This window comes from Suricata suricatta, chromosome 7, assembly GCF_006229205.1.
Source record: "Suricata suricatta isolate VVHF042 chromosome 7, meerkat_22Aug2017_6uvM2_HiC, whole genome shotgun sequence".
Lineage (NCBI taxonomy): Eukaryota > Metazoa > Chordata > Mammalia > Carnivora > Herpestidae > Suricata > Suricata suricatta.
The window spans coordinates 65,363,761-65,370,288 of NC_043706.1; the positions used below are offsets into that span (position 1 = coordinate 65,363,761).

The 6,528-nt window shown below is 39.0% G+C and overlaps 1 pseudogene; it reads left to right on the forward strand.

Moving 5' to 3' along the window:
* The first annotated feature begins 1,690 nt into the window (after positions 1–1,690).
* LOC115295261 lies at positions 1,691–4,639 on the forward strand (annotated as a pseudogene).
* The last annotated feature ends 1,889 nt before the right edge of the window (positions 4,640–6,528 follow it).

Here is a 6,528-nt window from a genome sequence, read left to right on the forward strand (position 1 = left end):
GTTTTCAAATTTTCTTTCTTTGGTTATTTTGAAAGCAAAATAAAATGATAGTACACAAATATTTTCATCCAGTTTGCAAAGTTTCATAGCACATCCACCCAGTCTATCTGATATGTTACTTTACGTTTTTGTGTGGGAAGTATTGTCTCTTACCAAAGCATGCTCTTTATTTGGTCAAATAGGAGAGTCAGAGAAAAACTAGTGGGAGTCAAGTCTGCATTGAAGAAATATTTGTCGTGCTCACCGCATTTTTGGTATAGTGCTTGTCTCACAGAGCTAGTGTACAGCTTTGAAGAAAGAAGAACGGCTGCTGTGTATAATGCTGGAGAAATACTCCCTGCTACCCGTCTGCCTTCCTACAGGATACCCTGGCCAAGCTTTCTGAAACACAACTTTGAATTCTGAATCTTGCTCACAATTTCTGAAAGTTTTCCTTTTGTCCCTTCCCTGACATCCAGGCTGTTCAGCCCACTCAGTGATTGCTTCCACCAACAGCCCCCCGAATACTAGTCCACCTCTGTGTTTGGTTCATCCTGCTACCACTGCTTAGAATGACTTTTGTCTAGATCCTAAGTATCTCTCAAGACCCAGTTCAAGCCCTCTGTCATTCATAAGACCTTTCCCAGTCCCTGTGGCTCACACATCAGCTCTGTCTGAACGCCCATTGTATCTTTTGTCTGAGCTTTTCTTTTGGCATTTAATAAATACTTTTGTCCTCCTGCCATGTCTTTTTTATGATCTACTGCAGTTTTTGGAAAATGCAACCGAATATCATAGAAGCAAAAATAATTATATCTGTGTTAGATTATTCACTCCCTCCTTTGTTAATAGAATGTTTTCCCCACCCCCAGCCCTGTGGACTTTGGGTTTGGACATCTGACTTGCTTTGACCAATGATATATTTGGTGTGAACACTTTCAAACTGAACCTTTTAAAGGAATTGCAAGATTCCAAAAGTCTCCTAGCTCCCGTGCCCTCCACCACTAGAAAAGCATGTTGTGCATAGTTTCCCTTTAGTTTAGGTCCTAAAATAAGGAGATAGCTGGAGGAACTTCAGCCTGAAGTCTGGAAAACAATCACAACATCCAACCAGTAGCTGACAGTATGGACCTTAATAAAAAATACATCATTATTGTGAACTGCTGAGAATTTGAGATTGCTTATCACATAATGAAAGATAACTGATATAATAACTAATATTTTGTGGGTACTATCCTCTCTCTCTCTCTCTCTCTCTCTCTATATATATATATATATATGTATATATATATATGATATCCTATATCCACAATATCTCATCTAACCAACACAATAATCCTATGTGTTAGTATACTTTATTATCCCCATTTTACAACTAAGAAAACAAGGACAAGAGAGGTAAAGTAACTAAACCAAAACACACAATGCTGTAACATTTTAGAATCAGACACATTTAGCTTTGAAGTTAAATTTTGTCACTTACTGAATAGTATTATAGGCATAATACAAGCTCACTAGAATTCAGTCACATATAGAGATAATGCTTAAGTTCTCACTGTATTTCTAAGGGCTACTGGGAGAATTAAATTAAATAATGTGAATGACTAAATAATTTAATAAATAAATGAGTTTTAATTTATGTGACAATGTGGGGGAAATGAGGTGGAGAATGAGAAAAGTCAATAAAATGATTAGGTTACTATTTGGGGAAATGGGCTCAATCCCACAAAGACCGGTATATGTGGAATATGTCTCAGATGGTCAAGTAAGTTCCTATCAGGCCCAACACTTTCACAAATAACAACAACAAATCCCAGACCAAAAAAAAAAAAAAGTGAAACCAGTGGAAACTTTAGGAAGAAATAAAGAGTTTTAGGAAGGATTACTATAGATAAATATAAAAGATTATTTTTCTTCTTTTAAAAAATATGACTATTGGGACACCTGGATGACTCAGTCAGTTAAGCATTTGACTCTTGATTTCGGTTCAGGTCATGTTCTCACAGTTGTGAAATCAAGCCCTGCATCAGGCTTTGTGCTGCTGCTCAGGATTCTCTCTCTCTCTCCCTCTCTCTCTGCCCCTCCCCTGCTTATGCTTTCTCTCTCTCTCAAAATAAAAAAAATACACATTTTTTAAAAAGCGACTCTCTAAGGCAAATATAATATTGTCTTGGGCAATTTATAATATATGTAGATATAAATCTTACAACATCTGCAGCATAAAAGTTGGAAAAGGATCAATAAAGTTGCATGGGTTCTACATTTCTTTTAAGTTTTTATTTATTTATTTTGAGAGAGAGAGAGAGAGAGAGAGAGCAAGTGTGGTAGGGGCAGAGAAAGCAGGAAAGACAGAAAGGAAAGACAGAATCCCAGGCTGATAGCAAGGAGCCTGACATAGGGCTCAATCTCACAAACTATGAGATCACCACCTTAGCCGAAACCAAGAGTTGGATACTCAACCGACTGAGCCATCCAGGCTCCTCAGTTTTGACATTTTTATGTCAAGCAAATATCAACATATATATCATGACCTGTATGTATACACACACACACACACACACACACACACACACACACACACACACACACATATATAATGCAAAGAGGTCTAACCAAAAAGTCAATAGGTAAAATAAATTTTAAACATTTTTTAATGTTTATTTATTTTAGAGAGAGAGAGAGAGAATATGAGTGGAGGTGGGGGCGGGGCAGAGAGAAGCAGACACAGAATCTGAAGCAGACTCCAGGCTCCAAGCTGTCAGCACAGAGCCTGACATGGGGCTTAAACTCATAAGCTATGACATCATGACCTGGGCCAAAGTCAGATGCTTAACCAACTAAGCCACCCAGGCTCCCCTAAAATAATTTTTTGAATATTCAAATAATCAAAAAAAGGCAGACAAGGAAGAACTGGAATAATAGAGGACACAAACAGAAAATAATAAAATAGCATCCCTGAGTCCAACCACATCAATAATTATATTAAATGTTAATGAACTGGGGCGCCTGGGTGGCTCAGTCAGTTATGCCTCCAGCTTCGGCTCAGGTCAGATCTCACATTTGTGGGTTCAAGCCCCGCGTTAGGCTACGTGCTGACAGCTAGCTCAGAGCCTGGAGCCTGCTTCCGGTTCTGTGTCTCCTTCTCTCTCTGCCCCTCCCCCTCTCATGCTCTGTCTCTCTCTGTATCAAAAATAAATAAAACATTAAAAAAAATTAAAAAATAATAAATGTTAATGAACTAAATACTCCAATTAAAAGGCACAGATTGTTAGAATGAATAAAAAAGTAAGACCTAATAATCTGCTCTCTACAGGAGATGCACATTAAATATAAAGGCACAGGTTGAAAGGAAATGGAAGAAAAATATATGCCATATGAATAATAATCATGAGAAGACTGGAGTGGTTAAATTAATATTAGACAAAATAGACTTCAAAATGCATCCCACCAGAGAACAAAGAAGGTAGAGTCACCCCTGCCTTCAGTGGAACAGGCACTTTTGGTACAGAGAAAGCCCTCAGAAAGAAAAACAGTGACAGACATAGGGTCAAAAACTGTCCGCTGCTGTAGGTGAATTTAGTTGAGCCAAAGGGATGTGAAGAGGCTATCAGTGGCATCTACTACAAAGTGAATGAATAAGTCAATTAATAAAGAATGGTCTCATAGCCAGTGCAGTACAATGAGCTCCACAGAGACAGTGCTGTGGCAAGTGAGAGTCACACAGGCACTGGGTGACTCTGTGCTTCACTGGGGAAAATAATTAAACATGGACAGAGGAGATCCTTAGAAGCAAAGAGACAAGTGTCATCATGTGCATTCTTTGTGCAAACTCTCTGGAAGGAGCACAAGAAGAAGCACCCAGATGCTTCAGTCAGCTTCTCAAAGTTTCTAAGAAGTGTTCAGAGAGTTAGAAGACTATGTCTGCTAAAGAGAAAGCAGTTGAAAAAGACATGGAAAAGGCAGATAAGGCCCATTACAAAAGAGAAATAAAAACTTATTAGCCGGGCGCCTGGGTGGCTCAGTCGGTTAAGCCTCCAACTTCGGCCCAGGTCAGATCTCACGTTCGTGGGTTCGAGCCCCGGGTCAGGCTCTGTGCTGACAGCTAGCTCAGAGCCTGGAGCCTGCTTCTGGTTCTGTGTCTCCTTCTCTCTCTCCCCCTCCCCCTCTCACATGCTCTATCTCTCTCTATATCAAAAATAAATTTAAAAAATAAATAAAAATAAATAAAAATTAAAAAAAAACTTATTAGCCACCCCACCTCCACTCCAGGTGAAACAAAAAAGAAGTTCAAGGATCCTAAGGCACACAGGAGGCCTCCTTTGGCCTTTTTCTTGTTTTGTTCTGAGAATCAACCCAAAATCAAAGGAGAGCATCCTGGCCTATCCATTGGTGACATGGCAAAGAGACTGGGAGAGATGTGGAATAACACTGCTGCAGATAATGAGCACGCTTATGAAAAGAAGGCTGCTAAGCTGAAGAAAAATATGAAAAAGATATTGCTGCATACTGAGCTAAAGGAATACCTGATGCAGCAGCAAAAAAGGGAGTCAGCAAGGCCAAAAAAGGTGAGAAGAAGAAAGAAAAGAAGGAACATAAGGAAGAAGAAGAGGAAGAGGAGAAGGAAGATGAAGAAAACACAGACAAAGATGATAATGAATAAATTGGTTCTCATGCAGTTTTTTTTCTTGTCTACAAAACATTTAACCCCCTTGTACACAACTAATTCCTTTTAAAGGAAAAATTGAAATGTAAGGCTGCGTAAGATTTGTTTTTAAACTGTACAGTGTCTTTTTTTGTATAGTTAAACCTGAATGTGTCTTTACATAGCCCTGTTCTGGAGGTATTTTCAGTAGACAATAACTTTGTACAGTATGAGGGTTAAAACTGGTATGGAAACTTAAAGCAGGTTCTTATTGGTGTATGGTAGAAACTGCTTATGTACGGAAATGGTATTTTTTTCATCGTCATTAGTCTCTGATGCAGCTTATGTGAAATAATTTTTGTTCTATTAACCAAATACCGCTTTGTAATTGCAAAAAAAAAAAAAAAAGTTGTAGCTGTTTTGTTGACATTCTGAATGTTTCTAAATACAAATTTTTATTTAAAAAAAAGAGTCTCAGAAAAATAAGATAAACAGGAAACTTTCTGCTACAAACATTTAGAAACAGTAGGTAAATGTAATAAACATTTTTTAATGCATAGTAAAGTTTCCCAAAAAGGGACCAGAAACAAAAAACCCAAATGACCTGTTGCTACAGCTACAGGGAAGGGAAGGAAATTTGCAGGTGGACAAAAATAGATTTTACAGCTCAGCAAGGTCTTGATTTATTGATTGACAGGAAAAGTTCAGGTCCCATAGTTACAAGATGGCCCCTTTCTACTAATAGACATTCTTGACCTCTCATTCAGTCTTTAAAGCCCTGGCCAATTGGGAAAAGATTCTGTGTCTGTCATGTTTCTTTCTGTTATAAGCAATGAAAACTGGGCTGGGAATGAGGAAAAGTGAGTGAGAAGGAAGAGGGAATTCTTGACTATGTAAATGAGACTTAAGGCCTTCTCTCTGGATTCCACACTCAAATGATGTCAATATGCCTGGTTCTTGATCCATCTTTCAACTTTTCTTTCCTGTATTTTGGCTTTCTACATGGAAATTTATTCCACATCATAGCAAGATGGTAATCAGCATCTCTAAGCTTACTGTTCTACTGCTTCTTGTCCAACAAATAAAAAAGCTTCTTTTTCGCAGTAGACAAACAAAACTTCTGACTCTGTTTAGTGCAAATGGGTGACACGCCCATTCCTAAACCAATCACCTCAGAGATGCAGTATTTTGGGGGAACAGAGAATGCAGTATTTTGATTTCCCAGTTAAATCATATTCCTACTCCAGGAACACAGGATGGACTCACCCACTTAAGCTATTATTGTAGGAGACACTTTGGTACCCCATGTCCCTTTTCTCATTTCAGTTTCAGCTGTGATAGAAACTTCTGTGCATGCTGAATCTACCCCTCCTCAACCACCAGCTCCATGTTTCTCTACTTTTCTGCACACTGCTTTCTAAAGCTTGAGAAGTTTGCTCAACCCACACACAGGCCCAGGCCCAGGCCCAAAGTGCAGAGGAATTTATATCCTTGGTGGCAACATTCAATCAACCAGAGATAAGGAGAGCAAAGAATTACAGATATTATAAGCTTCCAGTCCCCAACCTTCTATCTACTGAGACACATCAAGCCTTACCATCTACTCTAAAGAAATACCAGAGTGCCAAAAGGTGACAAAACTTAGATACTGTTTCTCCTCTTTTTCCCTCTCTTATTTTTTTTTTCAAAATTAATATAAGTTCTGGGGTGCCTGGGTGCCTCAGTAAGTTAAGTGTCTGACTTCGGCTCAGGTCATGATCTAGCACTTAGTGAGTTCAGGTCCCACGTTGGGCTTGGTGCTGACAGCTCAGAGCCTGGAGCCTGCTTCAGATTCTGTGTCTCCCTCTCTCTCTGCTCCTCCCCTGCTTACACACTCTCTCTCTCTGTCTCTCTCTCTCAAAAACAAG